We start from the raw sequence: 12,531 nt of genomic DNA, 5'->3' as shown, positions 1-12,531 counted from the left end.
TTGTTCAGAATTGATTGTTTTGTGGGAAAGAAGCATAAAAAGACAAGAGAATTGAGGGAGCTGATGACATATTAATTTATTAATTAATTTAATGCAGTTGACAACATGATCTAGTTTGTACGGGAATGAGAATGAGGCCAAGAAATTGCATAAAGTCAAAGAGTAAGTGCTAGGAGAATGGGATTCCTGAAGAATAATTGCGGTTAGAAAGTAGGATAATGAAGTTAAAATTTTCAAGGTGGAGTCATTTTGAGTGAAGATAAAGTCCCACAAATGATCATAGATGTGAGTATCTGAAGCAAAATATAGGCAAAGGTCATGGATTGAAGAGTGGACAATGAACTATGTTTCTAAAATTTATTTGAATTCTTTTTTGAAATTCATCCCAAATGAGTGTAAAAATCACTCATAATTGTAGCAAGATTTGATATACAAAAGAAGATTATAGGCTAAGCATCAAAGTCTTCAATGAATGTCAGGGTTGTATTAGGGACTCTAGAAGTCTAATTAACCCTCACACAATCTTTAAAATAATTCTCCTGTTTTCTTCCCTATACCTCCAAAAAAAGTTACATCATAATTTTGTGTTATATCATTATGTGCCTATACTATTTGAAAAGTGTGTGTTTTCAATCTAGAAGCTCTTCTTATCTTTTAGTTCTTCAAAAGAACTAGAATACTCTTCTCAATACTATATCTCATATTGTTTTCTCTTTCTTATGGTGTTCCTTTGTTTTGGTGAAGCAAGGCCTTGGTGGTTTCCTGAAACAGGGTACAGAGGAGGTAAACTTTTTGAGACTTTGCATGCTTGAAACAATCTTCATTCTACATTAATACGTGATTGATAGATTTTCTGAGTATAGAATTACAAATGGAAAATCACTTTCCGTTTGTGATGGCATTGCTCCGAAATCTCTTACTTCCCATTGTGATAGTTGAGTAAGCCAATGCAATTCTGAGTTCTACTCCTTTGTATGTGACTTATTTCTAGAAGCTTGTAAGATCCTATCTTAATTCACCGTATGCTGAAATTCAGTGAGACTGTGTCCTGATATGGGCCTCTTTTCATTACTTTAGTTTTGAGGAAGAAACATAACGTAAGCCCTTTTAATCACCAACCATGCCCTTCAGTTATGGGAAATACTTTTGGAGTACTTCTTTGATATATTTTTTCTCTTCCTATTTTCTGTTTTTTTTTTCTTTCTAGAATTTGTAAGATTTGTACTGATCCTATAATTTTTATATCATTTTCCCTTTATTTATTTTTTCTTTTTTCTAAGGGAGGCAGTGTAGTGGTTATATGAACATTTCCTCTGGAGCTAGATTTTCTGAGGTCTAATGTAAGCTCCACCATTTACTAGGTTTTGACCTTGGAAAGGTCACTTGTCATCTCTATGACTCAGAGAACTGTGACTCAGTTTCCACATAGGGGAATTGAATAGTGTCTATCTTATGGTTTGCTGTGAAGAGAAAATGAATTAATACATGCAAGGTTCTCAGAACAGTGTTTGATACATTGTAAGAAGTATATATTAATAGAATATGTTACTATCATTGTAATAATTACTTTATTGCTTTGATGTTCTGCCTTCTGTATATGTCTTCAACTTTGCCTTTAACCTCTTTCAATGAAATTTTTTAAAGTTTTGATACTATTTAATTACCAAGATATTTTTCTTGAACAGCATGGTGATGATAGTTAATAATATCATATTGCATACTTGAAATTTACTAAGAGAGTAGATCTTAAATATTCTCACCACAAACAAAAAAGAAAACTTTGTGAGGTGATAAATATATTAATTTGCTTCATTTTAGTAATCATTTCACAATGTATACATATATGAAAACATCACATTATACACTGTAAATATGTGTTATTTTTATTTGTCAATTATACCTCAGTAAAGCTGGAAAAAGATTTTTTTCTTGTTCTTTCATTTCTCTTTTTATAGCACCCTATTCTTTTTTCATGATGGAAGCTATATCTTTTTTTTTGGTCTAAGGAGTTAATTAGAATGTTTTTTAATCTTTTTTTTGTTTTTTTCACATTGTCTCTGTTTCTTTTTTTTTTTTTTGAGACAGAGTCTCACTCTGTTGCCCGGGCTAGAGTGAGTGCCGTGGCGTCAGCCTAGCTCACAGCAACCTCAAACTCCTGGGCTTAAGCGATCCTACTGCCTCAGCCTCCCAAGTGGCTGGGACTACAGACATGTGCCACCATGCCCGGCTAATTTTTTGTATATATATATTTTAGTTGTCCATATAATTTCTTTCTATTTTTAGTAGAGACGGGGTCTCACTCTTGCTCAGGCTGGTCTCGAACTCCTGACCTCGAGCGATCCACCCGCCTCGGCCTCCCAGAGTGCTAGGATTACAGGCGTGAGCCACCGCGCCCGGCCTGTCTCTGTTTCTGTTTGTTTCCTTTTTCTGTTTGTTCATTTTGCTCTGTGTTTCACATTGAAGGTTTTCATCAAATATCGGTCATCCTTGGCTCTCCACTCACATTTAAGAGTGAAGAAAGAACTGTCAATTTATATTTAAGGGTAAAACTAAAAAGCTATTTGAAAGCTCTTTGTTATTCTGTTAGTTAACTGGTGATTTTCACTATAGAGTGATTGGACAGAGACATGAATATCTGAGTGGCAGGGGCAGGTGGGGAAGAACTGCTAGTTTTGATATGTTGTGTATGAGGTTTTCCCCCTGGGGAAACACTGATTATTCAGAAATGAGTCTCTCATTTCTTGCCTGGCTGCTTGTGTCTGGGGAGCCAGAAAGAGGTTGGGCACCTAAATTTTCACTATGAAAAATTTCACTGTTTTTTTAAAAAGTTTCTTTCTCCCATCTACCACTGTGATTGATATTCTAGAGTTTGGAGCCTTTCTTGATTTCTCCAAAGAAGAAACACCTGGTCACCTACTAGGGTGAAGAAGGAATCCTGGAAGTCTAACTTCTTCCGGTATAGTCTTTAAATAATTCCCACGTTTTCTGCCCTATACATCCTCTTTTATCATCTTTTGAGATACTTGGTGTTTCAAACTCATGATCCTTTCCAAGTTCCATGAGGTCACTAATTTTCTTCTAGCATCTTTTGCAGGCATTTAGATATTGGTTTAATTAGTTTTGTTCAGTCTACATTCCTCTATCCATTTGATATTTCTCATCAATTTTTGTCTCTTCTGGAGTTTCCTTTGTCCTTGTGAGTTTATGCCTTATTCCTTATAGTGTTTTAAGAGTACAGGTTCTAGAGCTGAACTCTTTGGGTTTGAATCCTTGCTGTGCTATATTACCAGCTGAGAGAGCATAGGCCGTTTACTTAACTTGTGTCTGTTTCTGTTTCTTTCCTTTTCACTTTTTTCTTCTTGAAAAATAGAAATAATAAAAGCACCTATATCATAGAAGTTGGTACTTAGAACAGTGTCTGGCACAAAGTACCTGTTCAATAAATGTCAACTGTAATTATTTTTATCACTACTAATATTATTATTGTATTATTATTCTCTTTATGAGTTTCAGGCAGGACTAAATATAAACACACATTCAATTCTCTATGTTTAATCATTAGTTTATTTTAAAAATGTAGATGGCACAAATGAAGATTTTATTATTATCCTTGAGAACTTAGAGGAATGGGACAGAGTAATTGTGAATTTTTATAAATGATATTCTTTAAAAGCCTAAAATGAATGAAGTTTAAATTATTAGCAACATGCCTCATTGTATTTCTCCACTTTTCTGAAGTCATTATATCAGCTTCGTCTTAATGTTGGTTTCCCTTACAGTCACAAGATAGCTGGAGCAGTTCCATGTATTTCATGCAGATATGACAAAGTCCAGAGGCAGAAAAGGGGCAATGTTATCAGTATCTTCTTCTGAGGAATGAAGAAATCTTTCTCTAAAGCCCCTAGTAGATCTTCACTCACATCTCATCGCCTACAATTCATGATTACCTTTAAATCAATCACTGGCAATGAAAATAGATTCTCAACAATTGACCTAGATTGGTCAAGATTTATACCTGGGGCTGAGAATAGGTTCCTAAGCCCTTGGGTCATGTGGGGACACATGAAATAAATTGCACTGTTGGAAGAAAAAAGAGGGAGAAGTGAATGTTTAGTAGGCAACCAAATGTTGCAGAGAAAATTATGCTCCAGGCTATTCTGTAAAGTCATAAATATTGACTATACCTCAAATAGAATTAAGACTTGTAATTTTGATGAGCATGTTGGGAAAGAAAAAGTTGATTTCCCCAATGCCTCTTTGCCTAGTAAGTATTCTGTAATACCAAATACTAGGCTTACTTGTATTCAAATCAAATTGCTATTGTAACTTAAAATTTGCATCATAGTGTCATAAATAGCTAGTTTCATTATTCAGATAAAAACAGTTAAACTTTTCCAAGTTAACTACTTCCTCCCTTTTCAGGAATTATACATTAGAGAAATGTATGATGAAAATTATATAAAAGAAATATAACTATATTTTGCATTCGGAAGTGAATGTCAGCACAGTTTCATGACTCCTATCTATGACCAAAGAGTATCTGAGAAAAGTGCATAAATCCCTTACCTGACTTCCTGAGACTTTGGAAAATGAATTTTAATTCTCCAATTTGCCTTACACATTTTAGTGAGCTAATTACAACATTTTTACTGTTCAGCCTGCTTAAAAATCAAACTGTGGAAGTTGTGATAAACCTACTGGCAATTAAGAGACAGCAAGATGGATTATCTCCAGATGCTCATGGGACTTCTTGAAGTTTGGAGAGTCACATCTGTTTCTGTTATACTTTGGTATTTTTTTGTTGATTGTGGAAGCTCTTTGTGGCTCTGTTGACTTGCAGATATGCAAATGGGCTTTATCCAAGCGTGCTTACTTTCTGGAATGGAAAGTTTCTAGGCAAGAAGTCATGGTATATGTTCACCCTCAGAGCCTGAAAAACATATGCTAGGTCTCATAAGTAAACTTTTAATTTTGTAGGAGAAAATGAAAACTTATTATATTTTTCAGTGTGTTTTGGATTGGAGGATTGGAGAAGAGGTGAAACATTTTTCTACTATGGAATGCGTTGATAAGAATAAAAAATAATGCCTCTAACTAAGTCCAATAAAACTTGGAGTATTCTTTCTTTGAGTTCTCAACTTCTCTTTCATTCAGGTCTCCTACAAAAAAAAAAACTCATCTAATTCTACATTAGGAGCACATATACAGAAAACTACAAACTTCAAAGACATTATTCTTTGGCACAGATATGTCTGTGAAATTAAAGTGATTTTTTTTAAAGTTTTGTTAATTCACATGTAGGCTCAGTTCTATGATTATCAATCATAGCTGAATCAACCATTTTAGATGGATTTAAGATTAGGAGTAAGAAATGATAGACAATTGAGCCACCAGCAGAACAACACAGCTTTCTACAACCAAAAACAGTGAATAACCATGTAAATTTATTCATATATTTATATTCATGACATTTACTGACACTGTGTCCAACCCCCAACCCATCAGAATATAGTCAATTCATTTTATCTCATAAACACTGCACATATGATTTCATTAATGTAAAATTTCTTTACTTAGTGTTTTGAACTTATCCAGATACTTATAGGAAACTTTAGTTCTCCATCATTTGTTGAAATTTATCACTTGAGATTATAACATATTTGCTTTATTAGTTATGTCTAGAATACACTAGTACAAGAAACTAAACCTATGGTGATTTATTTTGTTTAGTTCTATGCACTGGGGAGCCACATGATTGTGTATGATCAATTACATTTAACATTTATAATAATATTTAACATACAGTACATTTGACATACAATAAAAAATAACATTTACAAAGTCATTGCTGTAAGTCTAGTGCAAATGTGATAGGAGGAGTAAGAGTTAGAACACATGCTCTCTATCCCCAATTCCAGGTTAGGCTTCTTTGAATGAAGTACAGTGTCTGGAATGAAATCAATAATTTCATTCTAGTACATGATGGTTAGCTTATACTATGGTCTGAATGTTTGTGTCCTCCCTCAAATTCATATGTTGAAACCTAATCTCTAACGTGATGGTATTAAGAGGTAGCAACTTCAGGAGGTGATTAGGTCATGAGGGCACAGCCCTCATGAATAGGATTAGTGACCTTAAGAAAGAGGCCCTAGGGAACTTGTTCATCCCTTTTGCCATGTGAGGATACAGCAACAAGGCACCATCTATGAAGCTGAGAGAGGGCCCTCTCCAGACATCAAATCTGTTGGTACCTTGATCTTAGACTTCTAAATCTCCAGCTATGAGCAACAAATTTCTATTGTTTATAAATTACCCAGTCTTGACTGTAAAAAAAATAAATAAAAATAAATTACCCAGGCCGGGCGTGGTGGCTCACGCCTGTAATCCTAGCACTCTGGGAGGCCGAGGCGGGTGGATCGCTCGAGGTCAGGAGTTCGAGACCAGCCTGAGCAAGAGTGAGACCCCGTCTCTACTAAAAATAGAAAGAAATTATATGGACAACTAAAATATATATATACAAAAAATTAGCCGGGCATGGTGGCGCATGCCTGTAGTCCCAGCTACTCGGGAGGCTGAGGCAGTAGGATCGCTTAAGCCCAGGAGTTTGAGGTTGCTGTGAGCTAGACTGACGCCACGGCACTCACTCTAGCCCGGGCAACAGAGTGAGACTCTGTCTCAAAAAAAAAAAAAATAAATAAATAAATAAATAAATAAATTACCCAGTCTAAGATATTTTGTTATTACTGCCACAAATGAACTAAGGAAGCCTATACCTGGAATAATATGTTTATTTGTGGTTGTCACACTAACAAAGTCATCCAGAGGTTAGAATTGTATATGCATAAAAAAGAGGAAATGAGAGGGTGAGATTTATCATGAGCATGTGTGGAAGAAGGATTATATTTGTTTTGCATGGTAGAGGGTAGAACTAGGACCAAAGAGTGGGTGGGAGTTTCATGGAGAAAGAATTTATTGTGTTTTAAGAACAGTTTTTTTCTTATTGTATGTCTGTTGAGGAGAGTTGAGTTAATCATACTCCTCAGTTGATGGCACACTGATACCATTGCTGCTTGCAAAAACCATACCTCTTTGTTTTTATCCATTTCCATTTCTCATACCCTCAGGCAATCATTGTAATCCTTTAATATTTAAGTCTACCTGTAAAATGTGTTTTGTTGTTTTGTACTTGCATATTTTTAGTTTACATAAATGGTATTTTGATCTAGATCTCATTAAGTTTATTTTCCCTTTTCCCTTCACATTTCTTTAAAGTTCTATCTGATTTCCTGCATGTATATCTATTTTTTCATTTCTAAATGCTATATAATCTCCATAATGTATATCTACCACATTTTACCTATCAAATAGTAATGTGTATCCTGATCACATCCAACTCCCTGCCACCATAAACAGCATTAAGGTGAATAGCCTTGGGCATGTCACATTTTATACTTTTGTAAGCATGTATATTCTGGGTCACATGGTGTGGATATGTTTAGTTTGACTAAATAGCTCCATATTGCTCTATAGAGTGGCTCCGTCTATCAACAGTGCATGAGGGATCTTGGAGTGCAGGGATTAGTAAACTTTTTCTGTAAAGGACAAGATAGTAAATATTTTAGACTTTGCTGGCCACATAGAGTCTTTGCCACTCCTCCTCCTCCTCCTCCTCCCTTCCTCCTCCTTCTACAGCCTATTCCTCTTCCTCTTTTAATCACCCATTAATAATATAAAAACCATTCTTATGAGCTGTACGAAAATGAGCCAAGGACTTCATTTAACACTTGGGCCATCCAGAGGCTTGATCTAGCCATACCTCCCTGCCAACATGTGTCAGATGAGTCACTTTGCTAATTTTTGTCAATGTAATGGACATAAAGTGAGTGCTCACTGTTTTAAGTTCCATTTCTCTGCTTATTAATTAGTTAGATTGTCTTTTCAATTACTTGCTAACATTTCGGTTTCCTCATCATTAAACTTCCTATTGGATTAATTTACTCATTTTTTCTGTTATGATTTCTATATTTTTCTTATTGATTTTTAGTAGTTTCTTACATATTGGATACAAATTCATTATAAGTTTTAGGAACTTTAAGTATCTTTTTCCAATCAGTTACCTACTCATTACCTACTCGTTAACATTATCCATGGTATTTTTCATTGAACAGACATAGTATTTTTCATTGAACGCCTAGGAGAATGCTGTGCCTTTTTTTTTTCCTTTGAGTTTTTTAATAAAATAATCTCATGCGGCAGGAGAGAAGAGGATCAGGGGTTGGGGCCGCCATCTCTTTGGTCTGTGGCTGGGGAGGGTGGTTCGGGGCTGGAGGGCTCTGTGGGCTGTGGGGGCAGAGGCTCTGTTCGAAGGGAAGATCCTAGGCTTGGGGATGGGGGTGCCTCGAGCTTCGGCCTGCGTTTGAGGACAGGGGAACACTGTAGCCGCAGGGGCCGTTCAGCAGGGGCCTGGAGCTGGTCTTCATGCATAGACACTGCTCGTCGCCCAGCCGAGAGAGGCCGCAGCCTGAGCTGGCCATCTTCATTCCTGGGACCCAAACAAGGCTCTTCTGGGAGGCCCAGGCTGTCTGGGGAGGGGCTGGCTCTTCGGGGGCTTGGGCTTTGACAAGGGGAGGGGGGGCTGGACCATCCTGTTGGCCCCAACCACGGCCCCTGAGCTCTGCATTCAACTGCTGCCCCAGTGTCTTCCAGGTGGTGGACTCAGGCCCCTGGCCCTCTGGGCCAGGTCTACACGAGGGGTCGGCAGACACAGAGTGGGTACGGGACTTGATCGAGATGGGAGGGGTCTCCGTGGAACTGTCCATGATGTCACCATCTGAGCCAGCTTTCTTGATCTCGCCATCTTTGCTTTGCTTCCTCTTGCCTTCGGCACTCCTGCTGCCTCGGCTCACTCCTATCCTCTGCAGCATCACTTGTACCCGCTATTCAAAGGATGGAGCCAGCTCTGTCTCTCCCCGCTCCAGGGGCCGCCGCTTGTCCGGTCTGGCACCCAGCGTTGCCTCCTCCTCCTCCGCAGGTAGTAGGATCATGGAGTAGGCCTTGCTATCCCTTGTGTAGCGAGGCCGGCTCCTGCGGGCAGAGTCAGGGCTGCTGATGCCCCCCTCAGCCCCACCAGATTCCTCACCACGCATGGGACGGGTTGGTGGCTGCAGCAGGTCGCCAAGTGTGGTTTTTCGGGTGCAGGGAGCTGCCACAGGGCTGGTCTCTAGATCAAGCCATGGACCCCGTGTTGAACGAGGTTTCTTGAAGGCAAAGAGGGTGCCCAGCTTCTTTCATAGTGTACGTGGCATAGGAGTGGCACCCCCCTCAGTGGCCGGGTCCTCCTTGGGGGCCCAGAGGCGATCCTGTTGGATCAGCCTTTTGGAGAAGAATTCCTCCATGCCCTCGTCCACGCGAGCACTGAGCCCATTCCCTTCCTGGGGCAAGGCTGGGGGCACCTGCTGGCCCCCCGGCGGCGGGCGGCGGTGGTGCCGGGCCCGGGTCGGATGGCGCAGGGGCTGTCCGGCCGGCGGCAGGTCCATGCGAGGCAGCTGGCCGCCGGCCCGGGGGTGGCAGGGCTCGGAGAGCCGCGGGCGGACGGCCCCGCCTGCGGCTCCACATCTTCCCCCGGAGCCTCCAGCTTGGGCTCCGGTTCCTCAGCAGCACTGTGAATGGATGAAGCGGGTAGAAGACCGTGGCTGGGTTCAGGCCATTTCCGAGGACTGTCATCCTTCTCCTCCTCCTCTTCCTCCTCCTTCTCCTCTGGGAAGAAGAGACCTTGCAATTCTCCAGGCCCGAGGGGGCTGGGCTCACCTCCATCCAGTGTGGGTAGGGCAGAGGGCATCACCACTGTTGCCTGCTGAGCCAGACTCTCCACCAGTCGGTCCCGGGCTGCACTCAGACCCACCAGAGCCTGAGCCACAATGTTCTCTGCCAAGGTCCCTGTGACTGACAGCCGCATATCCCTGAGCCTAGTGAACCCATTTTGCAGCAGCTGTTCTGGCAGCAGCTCTGGGAAGCCCCTTGAGCCCACCAGGACTCCCTCTAGCTGCTCCCTCCAGCCAGATCCCTGCAGTATCTGTGGGATTTTTGATTTAAAAAAAAAAAACTTTCTAATAGTCTGAACTATGAAAAGATGCGATGAGCCACCACAACAGATAGTGAGTTTCTGAGCCCTGAAGTGCCTCTTCAAAGGCTGAATGGCCATTTGGTATCGGTGCTGTGTTATGGTATTTCAAACATTGAGTGGGTATGTAGACAAGACTATCAATGTCTCTTTCAACCCTGGGATTATTTGATATGCATGAAGCAGTTTGAAAGAAATATTTGGAAATCACAGGATTTGGGTAGTAGAAGGTATATTACTGATTCACCTGATCCAGACTTCCTCATTTTATGTGGTAAGAAACAGAAGCCAGAACAGGGGAGGTGCTTGCTTAAATTTTCCACAGCTAGTTGGCAACAGAGGCTAGACCAGAATTTCCTGCTTCACAGTCCACTGTGCTATCCATTACCTCAAGATAAATTCTAAATTTAATGGTTTGGCAGTAAACACCCTAGGTGGTTCTAGAGGTGGGAGGATGTCACTGGGGTAGAAAAAGTATGCAGAAACGGGCTTCTACAAATTCTTCTAGGATTGACTGGCTCATGGTAAATGCTAACACTACTTATAACTATCCATAATCTATTTTGTTGCCATTTACAGAAATAATTATAAAGTCTTTATCCACATTTTCCCTCTCCTAAATTATTACGTAGCCTATAGCTTTCCAAAGCACTCCAGGCACAAATTATGCTGTCTTTTCCCTCTAATGCCAGATCCTGAAGACTACTATCCCTTTTCAGCTGATCTAGGACTGTGTAATAAACTAAAACATTGCAGAATCCTTATCATCATATGTACGAGAGAGCCACTAGCTGCCATTGTTTGATATGTGCAAATCAGAAATTCAGTCCTGTCCTACAGTGTTTGGCAACAAAGCCTTTCAAGATCCATGCACCATTATCCACTCCAGTGGAAAAGCTTATGAAAAAACATTTAGTTATTTAAAGGCTGTGTCACCTTAGGTAAAATCAGCTTATTTCAGTGAGGTCTTATTTAGATCCACCTGGGCACTATTAAAAAAATAGTTCATTTACACAAGTTTTTCTCTTATCACAGATCTCAGACTTTTTGGGTTTTAGACATTGGTAGATCACAAAATATGATTGTAGGACCCTTTCTGTGAGGCTATATCAGCGCCAAACAACTCTCACACTGTCCTGATGCTTATATATGAACTTATAACATTAGAAATTTTTATATTGGTGGAGTGAGGAGCAGAGGGTCAATAGGCTGGGGGAAAATGTTTTTGCAATATTATAAGGCAGCCAGGCTTTGTGTGGGATTTATAGGCACACATATATGGCAGGAGTTCAGATAAGATGCTCCAGGGGTTTCGTTCCTCAATAGGAATATTCCCAGAACTAGCTTATTTCCTTTTCTGAGCAGCTCAGTGGAGATTTAAGTTTTGTCCCAGATGTTTTCCACACTTGACAGCTAAGTGGAAGGGTGCAAAAGCCACTTCCATAACCTTTGCTCTGCTGCAATTCTCTTCTCTTGCCTACCTTCCTCTGCAATGTGTTTAGCAGTCCTGTACGATAGTCTACTTTTGATGCATGTTGAGTACTTTGGCTGTCCTGACAAGATATCCAAGTGTTGGCAAAGTTCAGAGTGACCAAGAACAATTCTTTATACCATGTGTTCTCATTTCTCAGTGTTGTCTACTTTTGACTTAAAGTAGCTTCTGTGCTGAAGCTATTCTGTCACCCTCTCCCTGAATACTGTTCTGGGACTGAATAGCTTTCTTCCCCACCCCTTCCCGCCAGCACTACACCTGCTTCAATTACACTCTTTGTCTTTGCTGTGTAGCCTAAGGACACATTTTAAACACCCTGCTTATTTTTCTGCAAGTCAAAACGTATTCCTTGCTTGAATGAAGAAGAAATAAAAAAAACAGGAGGGTAAGAGAAGGAGATCTGTCATCATTGTACCTTCCTCTGGCAACAAATGGCCTATTGGAGAAGTTCTAGCTAGAAAGAAATGTAGAAGAGCACACTGACATCTCCTTTAAGTGATTATGCAATGCTAACTCAGTTCTAATCCCTTTCTAGAAGCCAAAAAAGCTAATAAGGGGCCAGCAGTCTCTGTAGTATAGTGAATTTACACTCCCCAACCTATGCACAAGTAAATAAACCCTTCAGGATGGCTCAAACCACTCTGCTGCCACCCATAATTGACCTAAAGCACCTCACTCTACTCTTCTTGAGGAAAGAGGGCACCAACTTGCCACTGTTTTCGTACTCTCATTTAGGTTTCCAACCTTCTCCTCTAGCTCATCATAAGTATGAATGAAGCCTATATAAATATGGAGATGGTGACTAGGGCTACAGTGAACAAGTGCTTCATAAAAGGCAGAATAGGGTACCAAAACAGAATATAATTGTTTTCTGGTACTATAATGAATTGACTAAAATGTTAACTAGGTTATTAATAAA

General features: G+C 39.9%; 1 pseudogene; it reads right to left on the bottom strand.

The window, feature by feature from the left end:
* Positions 1 to 8,268: 8,268 nt before the first annotated feature.
* LOC138378906 (capping protein, Arp2/3 and myosin-I linker protein 2 pseudogene) lies at positions 8,269 to 10,201 on the bottom strand (annotated as a pseudogene).
* Between the last annotated feature and the right edge of the window lie 2,330 nt (positions 10,202 to 12,531).

Source organism: Eulemur rufifrons, chromosome 30 (genome assembly GCF_041146395.1).
Source record: "Eulemur rufifrons isolate Redbay chromosome 30, OSU_ERuf_1, whole genome shotgun sequence".
NCBI classification, from domain to species: Eukaryota; Metazoa; Chordata; class Mammalia; order Primates; family Lemuridae; genus Eulemur; species Eulemur rufifrons.
Note: the sequence above shows the minus strand (reverse complement) of the source record. Positions and strands in the feature narration are given on the sequence as shown.